Raw genomic sequence first — 15,019 nt, forward strand, 5'->3', positions numbered from 1 at the left:
AGACTGAGGTGGAGCCACTGATTTCAGTCAGTAGCCAACAGACATGGGGTAAATGTTGCCACTGGTGTCCAGTCCACGACTTACCTGCCACTATCCCTCAGGCCTGCACTGAGCTGGAAACAGATACAGCAATATGGAGAAAGCAATATGGGAAAAAGAGGTAGAAAAATACGACACATGAACCTTCTGCATTGTATTACACGTGCCCGTGCTGACTTCAGGGTCAATTTGTGAAGCTTTGCCTGGGTAGCTCTCTGACCCCAGCAGTAGTCCTTCAGTATTAAGCACAACAAGCAGCCCATTACACCACAGACACTTGCATATGTATATAATTGCCCTACGTTGAATAGACATGCAACGGACAATAAAAGCACTTGATAATTAAAGTGCACATGATGGTCCACAGCCCACCACCTCCCAGTCATGCACTACCTACCCTGCCAACCATAACCTTAGTTTCCAGCCCTTGCTTATGAGTCCCATGCCTCTACATCTTTCAGCATACTGCTCACATCAATTCTACAAGATCTCTGCATAGGTCTGAAAGTTTATCTATGTTGAATCGCTTACATTAACAGGGCCAACAGCACATGCAGCTCATTTTTTTTGTAAGCTCACAAGTGTGTTTCTTTGTCTGTTTGCCTTCTTACCCTCTTCCTATCTTTACTTGCTACAATTAAACTAATGAGTGAGACCTCCTGAGTCCCAGCTCTGCAATTTTGACCATAGGACTGGGCTATGCTGACTTCACCAGCTTGCTCTGTCATCTGGCTGTGAAGGTCTGCTTATCTGCTCAGGGATCCAGTCTGCAACTTTGATACTTTGCTCCTTACCACTTTCACTTATATGATCTATAAAATCACAAAAGGGAATGAAAAAAAGAAAGAAAAAAAGAGAGAGGGGAAAAAAAGAAGCTGTTTTGAGACCTTTGAAATAGCTGAAATATATCATACAAGGAGCAAGGAGTTTTTGCAGAAAGAGAACCCAAAAACTTGACAGACATTTGGCAGTCTTCCGTCAACTTACCAGGCACTGGTGAACCATGTACAAAGAATACTCATCTGAGATGAATTTAATTTATTGGTGAGCTTTGTTTTTACTAAAGAGGAAAAAGGGAATCTGAGAAAGAGTTAAGAATTTCCTCTTGTCTGATTACTGCTGACCTTCCACTAGTCACTGAAAATGAAACGGCTTGTAATGGGATCTTGTGGTTTCTATGGCTCTAGAAAAGCCATTTTTATGAGGCTGCAGCTTGATGACTCTGATGAGTCACACCTCGTGAAAAAAAAAAAAAAAAAAAAAGGCAGATTAGAGAACAGCCAGTTCCAGCGGTCAGGAGGATGTGAACAGTCCCCAGGGTGTCCCTCGTGAAGAAGCACTGCCAGGGGCTGGGGAGCAGGTCCACCCTGGTCTCAGGTGGCCAGCCCAGAGCTGCTGGGGATGTCACCGGCTCACGTGCAACCAGCGCTGGGGAGCACAACTAGAGCCGTGTTCACAAAAAGGGTGGGCAGGAGCAGGGAGGCTGCTTCTCAGCATGTGCTTGGATTTATTTGGAAAGCAACCTTATCAGACAGCACAGCAGCCATCATAAAATTATGCTTTTCTCTTACTATGGTTTACTATGGCATCCGCAGTAAACTATCCTAAAACCCCGAAGAAAACAAGAAAAGTAAAAAAAACAGAAACCAGCAACCCCCCTGGTGCCACTGCCACCACCAAAACCATCTCAGAACCTTGTGTTACCTAAAGATTCTGGATAAGCCATACAACCTATTGAATGTATTGCACACATCAATGATGTGGTAATATTTACTTGCGGTTACTCTAAGTTGAGTGTATTGCCCACAGCTAGCATAAATGTAATTTCTTTTCTAAAAGAAAATTTTTCTCCACTACTTTTGTGTAATAGCTATTAAAAAGAGGGATTTTTTTTTTTTTAAGAGGGACTTAATACAGTAACACTCTAAGCACAAGTGTGAAAGAAGCCTTGAACTATTTACCTATTATGGAAAACTTTAAATACTTTTGTAGGAGTCAGCCACTTGAATTCAATCAATTTCTGCTGATGACTGGAGCACAGCAAATATCCCTCCATCTTCAAGAATGGCAAGAAGGAAAATGTGAGGAACTACAGGCTGGTCAACCTCACCTCAGTCCCTAGGAAGGTGATGGAGAAAATTGTCCTGGAAAGCGTTTCCAAACGTATGAAGATTAAGACTGTGAACAGTCAGCATGGATCTACGAAGGGGAAATGATGCTTGACCAACCTAATAGTCTTCTGCAATGCCATACACTTCCTTAGTACATCTGAATTCAGTTTGGCACTCCTTGCTCATCCATACAGGCCTCCTGCCACTTTTGCTTGATTTCCTACACTCTCAGATGGTCCTTTCCTGAGCACCCATCTCTCAACTCCTTTCTGGGGCCGTATTCCATAGGATTCTTCCAAGAAGATCTCTGAAGAAGTTGCATTTTGCTCTCCTGAAAGCCAGGGCTGTGGTCCTGCTTTTTGCCCTGAGCCCTTCTCTTAAGGTCTTCACCTCTACAACCTCACAGACACTGCAGCCAAGGCTGCCTCCCACTTCCACATCTCCAGCCAGTTCGTCCTTGCTCGTAGTATCAGATCCAGCAAAGCACCTTTTCTTGATCACTTGTTTGTACAGGACCATACCTTTGCTCAATACTGTTCCGTGTCGACGGGTATCTCCCTGTGAACATCGTTCTGAGTTTGCAGCCATGGCAGTGAAAGCTGTTCTCACCAGTATGAATGCCAGGGAGCCACATGCAGCATCTCTTTGTTTCCTGACTGTACCGGCACACCTCTTAAAAGGAGACATTTGGCACAAATAGCCACAATTGCACTGACAGGATATCCTATCGTCACTGTTTAAACATGATGTTTAGTAAAAACTCTGCCTGATATATCTTTACATGAAATCATTCACATGAAAAATCAAATAAAACATAGGTGTTATGGTCCTGATTCAGAAAAGCACCAAATATTCCCTTTAAAGCTCTTTTTTATATCAGTCTGAGTTTGGCAAAATATTAAAGTTAGCATGCTCAAGCCCGCCGCCTAATGTAAGATTAATTCTCATAGAAGTTAAGATGAATGTTTGCAAATACAGTTTTACAGCCCTCATTCATCTCTACAGCGAGAGACTAAATACTCTTTAAAATATCAGCTTTGCAACACTATCAACAGAAAGCAATAATTTTGGCTGCCCAAACTGAAACAGCTAACAGAGCCTTCATTTCCAAGGATGGGTGCTCAAAGCTCTTCAAACGCGAGGTATTTTTTAAAGGCATCTGAACTTGAGTTCCAAAAAAACAAAGGCAATGAAAATTGCTAAATAGCTTTGAAAAGCAGTCTGTAACTTCAGCGTTGCCTGATTTTTAACTGTTGAAAATTGGAACGTTAATGTTATACCAACACGTTTTTACATTTTCCCTGGAAACAGATGGAATAATGTTGCTCATCCTATGCCAACACCATGTTGTTACATAGTCTTTATTAAAATTGCTTCAAGGCAAAAAGCTGTATGCACAAAGGCAAGGGGTGGGGAAAGTTGGCAACTCCTTTAGACTTTCAGATTTGAGCCCTTTAACTCTCAGCCAGCTCCGTGCACCATCAAGAAATACCCACAGCTTCACGAGGGCAGGGAAGCTGCGTGCAGCACTGGCTACTGGGGGAACTGCGTCCACGAGACCCTCGCCCTGCCAAAGATAGCTGAGACCCAAATAAAAAGGGAGAAGAGGAGAACAGGGAACAGGCATAAAATTAAGAAAACCAAGCAATACAAATTAAAGCAATGGAGAGAAGTATGAGAGGAATGAGATTTAAAGGAAATAACAGCATTGGAGAATTAACATCAGCTTTTCTTTAAATCCAGGAAAAAAAAACCCAAATTTTCCTTCCCTGTCTTGCTCAGACATTAATCTCAGTTATGACAAATGGCATGTGGAACAGTTATGCATCTCTGTGTGTGTATAACTACATAAATACATCTTGAATATGTGCTTCTAAAGCATGATCTAAAGCCACTGAATTAGATGGAACGATTCCCATTTGGCTTTGGTGGGTTTTGGACCAAGTCCCCAGACTTTGTAAATTCAGCTTTGAAAAATGAAAAGGACAATAAAATGCCAGATTAATTCTCATTCTGAAATATCTGAGTTGATTTACCAGATTAAAAAACAAGAGGTGGGGGGGAAACCTCCCAAACCAAAACAACAAAACCCTCACAACTTTTAATCTTCCAACCATGTAAATGCCTTCAATTAACTAACATTGATTTCCCTTTGCCTATATTGAGAATTTTTATGTCCCAAAAGGAAGCAGTAAAAACATTTCCATGATAACCATAAAAATCACTGGACAGAAAATAAAGTTTTCTGTTTCATTACCTTTTCTGGGTGGTAATCAGTTACAAAGGAAGAACAGTGCAGGTTCAATTAAGTAACTAAATAAAAAGGAATTAAAAGCCACAGGGGATCTTTATTTTACTTATGTTAAAGTGGGGTCCGACTCCAGGCCTCATTGACTTGTTTGTACTGTATAATGGGGTTTAATTTCTGTGAACCAGTCTGTCAGCATTAGCTGATCATAATTAGGAAAATAGGGTTAGAGAAAACAGAGCTACTGAAAATAGCTTTTCCCAAGTGTAACCTTCCCTCCTCTCTGCTTCTCTCCAAATGGGATTATCCTAAACTCTTAGCGCGTAGCAAAACAGAAATTAACCGTTTAGCAAAACAAAGGTCCTTCCTTTGAAACACAAGGTACAACTCGAGAACACTGAATGCTCTGTCCCAATTCAGCAAGCACCTGAGCACATGCTTGTCTTTAACCACTTGCTTAGATCTTCTGACTTGAGGTTTAGCATCTGCTGAAAAAACCTCTCCATGAGAGAGCTGCAAGCTCATGTTAAGTGGTGAGAGATTCACTTAAAAAGGAAATACAATTATTTTTTTTAGAACTTGGAAAAAATAGCTGTGGGTTTGGTTGTGGGTTTCTTATTTTGAAGCCTGAGTTCTTATTTTAGTCAAATAACTCATGACTTCATTATAGACAGTTAGCATCACATGGGCAAAAACAAGGCTCCTGGAGACGTACGCAGTATTAAATTTGTGCAGGTAGCTGAATGGAAAATTTCAGAGGAACTGGCACCTACAGGATGCTTTGCCAATGGAAAGCAGTGTTGTGCAGATATCAGATTCACATATACATGGATGCTGGCACATACACACATGCAAAATTAGGGATTCCACTGAAGGCAACAACAGAAGTCTTAGAGACTCCAATGAAGCCATGGTTTCATCCACAACCTTTACACACGTTGGCTAAGATTTGTCATCTCTGACCCCTGCAGTCCCATGGCCACTTGGCCCAGGCTATGCCAGCCTGTGTGTGTGTGCCTGGGGGTGGCACCTAGAGGGGCGGTCACCCCACCAGCCACAGTGGGTGGACTGTCCCTCTGCCAGTGCATGACATAGCAAAGGGATCAAAGCATCTTTTGAGCTCCCCAGTCTGGTCTTCAACCCACAAGATACCTGTTCAGCTTCAGCAGGGACCTCTAGCACCCCCGTCCCTCCACAGTCCACTGTCCCTCTCCGCAGCGGGGACCCCCAGGGCTCTGCACCCCTGCAGCCAGCCCTCCCTCCCACCTTCTACAGCCACCAACCAAGGAGCCCAAAGCACCAACACCCCTGCTATGGTCCACAAAGCACTCCACCTAGCCGCACAGAGAAAGAGCGAGCCTGCCCCATCACAATCCACGAGCAGTAGGTATAACCATACATCTCACCAAAAGGTGCCCCTCCAGAGGGCACGGGTTGAAAAATGCTCTCAGAAATCCGTTTGCAGAAAGATAACTTGGTATTGCTCATAAATCAGGCTACTCCATTTCACTGCCAAGAGATTCAACAAATTTCTTTTCTGAGCTGCTCATTTTTCATTCCTTCAGGCTACGTTTAACCAAGTAATCTCCCCATAAATCCTGGCTCCCGCTGCCATTCACAGTGCAGTGGGTCTTGTTTAGAAATTCTTAGAATCGGTGCATTCCTGCTGCATGACAACCCTCCAGCCTCGTCCCTTTCGAAAGGAGCAAAATGGAAATCGGTCCTTCTCCAAGTTTATCAGAAGGGCAGCCAAACGCTGATGTTATACAGCAAGATCTTCAGCTAAGAACTAGGCAGCTATTTTAATCAGCGGGCTTATTTCACGTCTGTCAAGGACAGTAGATTTAGACCTGGACAAGCTGTTTCTTCACTGCACCCCTGATCTAAAAAAATGACCCAAGCGCAGCATTGCTCTGATGGACTCTTATGCACTTTGGCAAACCCCCATGAAAGAGAGTTTAGATAACACACCAGCTATCAACAGGGCCAGGATTTAAAAAGTGCAAAGAAAAGTCCATGCAACTTAGAGCTGGAGCCATCATTGCTGTTTAATCAATCATAGCTATTTAATCATGCCTTCAAGGCACCATAAGATTATTTAAGTGAATCACTCAGGTCAAGGCACCAAAATAAAACAAGCCTTTTATCTATCACTGCTTATCCGCTCAGAGTAAAGTGTATGTGAAAGTGATGCAAGTGACAATCTCTGAGCAACTGACAGTAAACAGAGGAGGAAAGCTCTCCTGCTGCACGGAGACACAGCGTGAGCCAGAAAGAAGAAAGAACTTCTTTAAGGTACCACTTCCCAGCTACGCCACCACGCAGTAGTGCAGAAGGCTGCCAGCATCTTCAGAAGACTAGAGCCCCTTAATCGGGCATCAGAACAAGCAAAAGGATTTTGGAAAGAGCATACCTCCAAACTAGCTCTCCTTACCACAATGCAAAGGTGAGAACAACTGGGTGGAGACCAATCTCTGCTTAAAATCAGCCTTTTGTTTAGCTGTTGGAACAGGAAAGGAAACGGAGCAGATGCAAAACCAGGATAATTTTAGTGAGTGTTGGCAGTGTAAAGTGTCTGTAGCATCTACAGAGATGACTGGGGTTTGTCCAGTTCTAGCTAGGGCAGAAAGAAAAGTCATCCCATGGCTCACTGCCTGGCTAGAAATGCTAAAAAAGTAGACTTAGCTACCAGAAAATCCTGCTGCTACAGCAAAAGGATCCAAAGATGAACGCATTGCTGTCCAGCACATTCCAGCCACCTCAGTCAAAGATATCAAAAATATCGCCCCGTAAATCCTGCCCAGCCTGCCATACACCTTGTATCACCAGCTGGAGCTGCGGGCTACAGCAGTAAGAGAAGATGCCTGTGCTGTGACCACCAAAGAACCCTGCAGCCCCTGCGCTGTCTGCAGGGACTACAGCTCATCTGCTGCAGCTTGGGTCACAAGGCTGGCTCCAAAAGTCAAGGTAACATGCAGGTAACTTGGCACCATATTACCTTCTTCATCCCGTCATTAGTAGCCAGGGAACTTGGAGTTGGGACCTCCGGCAGACAAAAATCTAGAGTCTAAGAGCCTTTTGGATTTGCATTCTGTTGCTGATAAGGCAGTGAGAGGAAGGAACACCCTCTGCACTTATGTCAGCAGATTGTCCCTTCGAGGATTTCTCAGCATGCCTTTTTAAGTGTAAAAGCACAAGGAAAATACTGAAGCACAATAAAATCTGGACCAGTCATCACCAGACAGGAGACTGTAAGGACTTCAGTACATTTCCTACTTCTCCACTCTTCTACTTTTTTAAGTTTTAAAGGAAGAAAAACAATTAAGTTAGGAGTTTGTGTCTCAGGTATGCCAGTGAACTAACTGTTTATTAAGGCTGAAATGTTACCTGTTCGCTCACCACACAGCCACCGCAGCCCAGGGACAGCTCCAGACTCACGCACCACAGCCCTCCGGGCTGCCCCACACTAAACACTGCACTGGGACCACTGTGGAGGGACTGTGGCAGGGAATCACCAGACAGAAAATGTAGAAGAATTAAAAAAACAAACCGAAACACACACACAAACCCACCAAAAAAGACTCTTATGCCTCCTGCTCCCATCACAAGCCACCACACGCTCTTTAAGAGCTCATAACAAATCCCAGGGGAAATGATTTCATGACCTTCAGAAGCTAGTCTCGCTCCATGGTGTTGAGAACAACAAAAAACTCACCTGGCACCCTCAGGTGAGGAGGAAATCCCCTCCTGATCTGATCACCAATGTCACTGGGAGCATGACAATCTGACAGGCGGGCAAACTCCTGCCCTTCCCTGTGCAGTCTGGTCCCCAGCCTTCCCCTGGAGGGCAGGAGCAGCACTGCCCCTTGTCATCCCTTTGCCTCACCTGCCGTAGCACAAGTTTCAGCCCTGGACTGTCCTGGAGTTTGTTGAGCAGGACCCTGGCTCTGGCCTCCTGCAGAGCTACAGTGCAAACCTGTACTTCTGCTGGTTCAACATTGCTCCTCCTCTGCCTCCTCTCCTTTTGCTGCACATCAGCTCCATTCCTCCCACCATGTGTTTCTCACTTTGCAGCTCTGCCTTTCCTATATCCCCCTTCCCATACCCCACCTTGCTTTTTGCCCTCTTCACCTACACAGGTCACAGTTCTGTAGACCCAGGAGCCACCTTTCACTGCAGGATCCTCTCCATAGGAAAGTGCAACATGGAGTGACACCTACATTTCAGCGACATGTTTTACTGCAGCTGCAAACTACAGTTTCAAGATTAAGAACTGGCATCCTAACTGCTTCCTCCAACACCCATCAAAACTGAAGTTATTTTAAAAATAGTATTTCACTGGAAAGAGGTATAATGCAAGCTAGCAAAATACTGTTTCCTCCATTAATGCCTGTGGAGTTATAAAATTCTTGCCGTAATCTGCCTGCAGATGTACCATAGGTATTGAGAAAGAGCTCGGAGGCTGAAAAGATTCAGGAAATGACCCCTTTCTGGGGTACAGAGTCAGCTTGTTTTGTACAAACCGTCTGGCTTACTAAGACAGACTTGTCTTAGACTTGCCAGCCAAGCGATATGAGCTACTGATGTATGTCTGGAAAATATTTATGATAAAAATTATGGTTGCAAAAAGAATAGCAAGTAAGTAGCTGATCCAGCTGGCATGCAAATTGGGCACAATGTTTATCAGCACAAATATGTTCATCAGCACTACCACCTAGTCCTTCTGGACAACAGTAGGTACTCAGGGATCTTTGTGACCATTAAGCAGCTGAATTTCCTGCAGCCCTGATAATAAATATTATTCCTGTCTTAAGTAAAACAGGCAAGGGTGTTTAACCATCTACCATACTGTTTGACACAGCAACATCAGGGCTTTTGCCCTGATGCTTTCCAAGATGAGAAGTGAAGCACTTAAAGCTTTTGACTCCATCTGGTACTTCCTCAAACAGTGCAATACCTCAGGACTTCTCTGAGCCCCTGGTAGAGTGCTGGGTAGAAGAATGTGCAGCGAAATCAACGTTACTGGAAAACAGAGCAATTGAGCATCACTATAAAGATCCTGTGCACTCTCTTTGACGTCCCCCCTCTGCCTAAGCAAGCTCTGTAGGTTACTGGAGACATGCTGCAGCAGCAAGTTGCGTTGCAAAAGGGACCTCCCCAGACCAGCACATGCACGGCAGCACCAGCCTGGGCTGGGTGGGCACTACACAGGGACAAAAAGCTGGAGGGAATCGGAGGGGACAGAAAGGCCCTGGGACAGGGATGTTTTTCACGGATGTGGCAGCCTGCGTGCCCTACTGAAACTGCTCTTCTGCACAGCGGGGGAGGAGGGAGGCCCATCTCAGAGCTCTGTGTTCAGAAGGCAATGCTGGGTTAAAAGCAAGGCACTGCCGCCGGGAGCTGCTGGCTCCATGTGTCCTGCGGCTCTGCCTGTGCTCCTGGGGCTCCCTGGCATGTCCCGGGGCTCCCCAGAGCCCCCTTTCTGGGGTGAGTCCTCCGCTGTCCATGAGCACTGCTGAGCTGCCACTGCTCTCGGGTCTCTCCCCTCTACACAGCCACCTGTTTTCACAAAACAAGGAATTAGATATCTTTCTTTTGTCTTAAGAGTGGACAAAAGAGAGACTGACATAGCATAATCAGACAAACTTACATTTCCCTGGGAAACCAGGCTAGTAACAGGCCGGCAAGGACCCACAGTCTTTCCTGGCTTTTGAATAAAATAATCAATCTAGGAACTGCTGCATTAGAGCACACCTTGGTGTTGCTGAAGGAGGAAAAGCCAGCTCCCAGCCATCTTCCACATTACCATGGAAAGGTTGAAGGCAATATCTGGTGAGATCTAAAAGAATCAGGATCTGCTTCAGCATCTGCCCTTTCCAGAAACACCCCGAGACCCACTCTGCCAGCAAAGCCCACAGAGCATCCATGCTCCCTCACTAGCCCAGCAGGTCCAAGTCACACTAGTTTTTCACTGTAGGTTTTCCAGCCCCGTGATGATGCCACATTAGCCTGTTTTAAAAGGGCCAGATAACAATGAGTCACATCACCAAAAAGCATAGTTTGGCTCTAAATCCATAAATATTTTTTTCAGTTCCTTGATGGGCAAGGTCTGTTAGAGTGACCTGGTCCCTTGTACTCCCCTCTATTCCCAAAATACAATGGAAAGAAAACCTCACCAGCCATCTGATTTCATATAAATGTCACTTCTTCATCTCAGCACGGCTTGACCAGCTTTGGGATCCAAGACCGGCTTTGTGCCCACCCTGCTCAGGCTTTCTAGAAATGACTTTGCTCCAGCATGGGTCACTCAGACTGTGGAATAACTGGAAACTTCAGTGTTTATTAGTTTTCATTTTCAGTGCTGAGTGTATTTTCAATGTTGACTCACAGAGTGATTTTTAAAGGAATAATTGCTTCCAGATGTCACGCATATTTTGCTCTGAAGGAATACTGCAATCTTTGTTAAGGTTATAGAATTAGAAAGACTCTTTTCCCCTACCTGACTGGCTCACCCAAGAGGCTTTGGGAACACTACGTGTCCCATGTGGATGCTACAAATGCAGGTAAGACCCAAGGTCTCTGAAAAACATGCTTAGTTGGTATGACACCCTTTGTAAAGCTTCAGTGTTGAGCGTACATCCATCATACAGTATTTGGTTTGCTCTGTAGTTACAACATTGTGTTGGGGTATTGCAGTAAGACCCAGTCAAAACCAGAGATTCCTAAAAGACCTAGCTCTCCAGTTTTACAGGAACACCCTCGGACTAGATGCAAACACGTTCCTGATGATGCCACAAGTCTTCCTTGACTTCAGTATGCAAAGGCAGGAGAAGATAGAAGTTCTTGAAAATGAAGCACAGGGGAAAAATAAAACTCTGCCACAAAGAACATGCTCAGTCTTGACTGGTCTTAATTGCACTTCTTTAGTCAGCTGATTTCTGGGCTTTCTCTCTCACTCTTAAAATATGTGCACATGTATCAGGGTAAGGTAAAGAATTTATATACAACAGTTCAAAGATAAGGTCAGAGCACAGAAGAAATACAGTAATATCCCTTCTGGGAACCAGTAGTTATATTATCCACACTTGCAGAGCATGCTCTAAATTATTCCTGAGCAGCTTCAAAGTTGCATCTGTTTAAGTGCTGTGCTTACAAGAGCTGTGCTCTATCATACCATATATTACCTAATGAAGGCTCCTGAATCTGTTATTCTAAATTTCCAGTTCCAGAAGGCATCATTCCCATAAACATAATTGCTTGTTGAAAGGCAAATGTCTTCTGCACATCTGGCACAACGTAAGTGTGAGCACGATTTCATGCCAGGCCTGTTAAGTGGAAAGAAGGAATAGGAAGAGATCACCTGCTCCAGGTCATGTTGAGAAAGTGTGTTTTGGACACAGGCACATCAGCTAAAACACTCATACTGAGATGAAAATGACTGATGAAGACAGAATAGTTGTAGTTTGTTGTCTGTGGAGTCCTGCAGGTTTGTCTATTTGCAAGGAAACTTTATATGGCACCCAACTAGTCTTGCTGCAAGTTGCTGGAAACTGTTGAGCAGCTGAAAGTGAAACATGGCAGCTTTGGGAAAAAAAAATAGTTTATAAGCTTACAACAGACAGTTCTAGTAAGATATAAATACACTATTTCGACCTTTCTGCACTGGAATAATCCATTTCCTATTTTGAAAACATTTTTTAAATTCTACGGAATACAGTAAAATCCACTATGCATCATTTGATTAGCAAGAGGTATGAAGTTTTCTGGGGTTTTTTTCCATCCTATATAAAAAAATAATTTAAAATTGCAAACCTCACCATGAAAGGAAAAATTAAATGATCTCATTGCTCTACAACTAAGAGTGGGTGGTGTTGAAAACTACTGTCCTAATAACACAGGACAAGACTGACGGCACTAAAAAAAGGTCTAGAAAAAAAAAATATAGCTAGAAATAGACTGTTCTCTGCATCAGAGCACTCCATAATAGGTAGGAAAATATGTTCCTTTTCCTACAGAAATAGAGTACAACACCTACTAGAGTACAACACCTACTTCAAAACGGCCCAAGAAGCTGTAATACTTAAAATAAGGAAACAACCAAGCTTGTACCCGTGTTCAGCAAAACTCTAAATTTCATTCTAATACTATAGCATGTGAACAGTTAGCAAATACATGCTGAAATATATTGGAGAATGCAAGGAAACACAGGTTTAACTTAAAGGATTAACGGGGTAAGTCCTGAGGACATCCAGGAGAGTTTAAGTCTGTGTTTAAGGGATTTTTTGAATAGGGCCAATTAGCTTTGGTCGAAGGCATGCAGGAGTGAAGCTCTGAAAAACTTGTTATACTGGCGGAAGCAGGCTGTAGCCACCAAATCTGCACCCCTAACTGCACGTAATATTTGGCCCTCTGAGCACTAAACAACTAAAATATTAATACCATTTGAGAGACAATACACTAAGCATTCAACCGGTTGATTGCATCAAAGAATTATTGCAGATGGTGGTAGAGCCACCTGTTATCACAAGCTGGCTGGCATGTCCCATCGCATTCTCCTATTTTCAGCTTTTTATAACTTTGTCAAGATATAGCTAATATTTTTGATACCACGTCTGATGCAATTAGATATATCTTTGCAATCAATGAAGACCTCTCAGTCTTCACCAAGATGAGATTCTGAAACATACTGTTTTGCCCAGGTTAAAGTTGTATCCACATTTTTACTGGTTTTGTTGAAAAGTCCTATTGGGACTCGAATTTGGCACAGACTACTACAGCAAGGAATGCCCTTTTCTGCACTCCACAAACATTATCCCAAACCTGATCAGGCCATGGGCCAGGTGAAAAGCTGTCTCAGATCACACAGGTCCAAGAGGGCCTTCTCTCAAGGCACAGGGCTAAATCTTCTGACATCCAGCTGCACTGACACATGTCACAGCTCTTCTTGCGTACAGCATAGCCACAGGCTTTGTTGCAATACACAGTACAAGGGATTGAATTTACACAGGCCATAATTTAATCTGATCCTTTTCATTCTGATATTCCCTAGAGCTCAGGTGCTTCAAGTTCTTTAAATTATACATGGACATGGTATGAAGGACATCAAGCCACCCACAAAGCCATCACACAAGAAGTATTTTAAAAAAATTTAAAAAACACCGTTTTTCATTTAAATTTAATTTAAAATTAAAAAAAACACCAAAATGCTTCTCTGAATATTTGCACTTCAACTAAAATGCAATATAAAATAAGTGTAAGAAATAGTCTCCAAAGAGAAAAATGAGTTTTCTTTTCCTTAACAGCCAAAGAGTTCACGGTCAGGACAGCCCATGTCGATCACAGCTCACACTTGTGTCACAGGCACTTGCTCTGCATTAGAGATGCTTCTGCACGTCCCATAAGCACATGCATTGCCAGGACAGACTGCGCTGTGGCTCAGTACCAGGGATACACATTGCTTTTGCACATTTTAAATAATACTCAGCACTATTTATTTATAGCTGCGCTAACAGGTGTTGTTGCAGCAGCTGGAAGACGTGCTCTGCAAAGACCTGATTCAAATTAGCAGCTAGGCTCATTTTAAAAGTAAGTCTTCACTTTAAAACAGGACTAAGTCTTGACAGTGCCCAAATCTTGCAACATGACTAATACCAAGCAGCAGAAATCCTATGAGAGCCGATATTTTGCAAGCTTTCCCATCCCCATGCCTTCTAGCTTGAGAAGCAATTCAGAATCACAGTTACGGGCAGGCATCCAGCTTTAAAGATACAGCATGGACTAATCTCTATATTAATCCTCCCTTCTTTTCTGCTGGGTATTACAAAACAAGTTTTTGACTTTGGAGCTTCTGTCTTTATCACTCTAAGTCTGGAATGATACCTCTTAGTTCAGTTGAGAATGGAACACTTAATGACCTTACCTGGCAATTAGCTTTCCCTGCTCTTCTGACTTGTGCAAAGAATGAGGCTTTGACCTGCCCAGCCAGTGTGCACCAGCAGCGCTGGCAGCGGGGGGAGAGCGGAGGTTGCTGTCCCTCAGGGGTGATGTCCCTCCGGGATCTCCCTCTCTCCAGCTGTGACCTTCAGTGTCTTGTCTCACTGCATGGGAACACCTCAGGAATGCTCTAAACGTCTGTTTGTTAAGGTGGAAGCAATGGTTTGGGCACTGCAAGTCCACCAGCTCAAACAGTTGATACTGTCGACATTCCGACACCTGTTAAAATGAACAGTACTGAGTTCTGCACGCTGGCACTCCATATTCCAGCAGGAGACTGATGGAACAGCTTTAAGTATCCTTTGATACAGTACAATAGCAGCTCATTTGGAGCCAGTTAGTTTGCAGTGGGGATTAGATCTTTTTTATATGATGCAGGACACAACAGGACTTCAAAAATCTGTTGAAGCCTCTAAGCTTTTCTGCAAGACAGTAGATGAAGTTGTGGAGAAGCATTAACAGCCCCAGGGATGTTTCAGCTGTTCAGCGCACCCTGCTCTGAGCAAACACGCCTGGGGGACGATGCATACCATCGTCCATCATACCAGTGGTCTGACAACACCCCACCCATGCCACACGCTGCCACAAGGCTCATTCCCCTGAGGATGTGGCGAATGACATTTTCTGC

The sequence above is a fragment of the Falco punctatus genome (assembly GCF_963210335.1).
Source record: "Falco punctatus genome assembly, chromosome: 12".
Lineage (NCBI taxonomy): Eukaryota > Metazoa > Chordata > Aves > Falconiformes > Falconidae > Falco > Falco punctatus.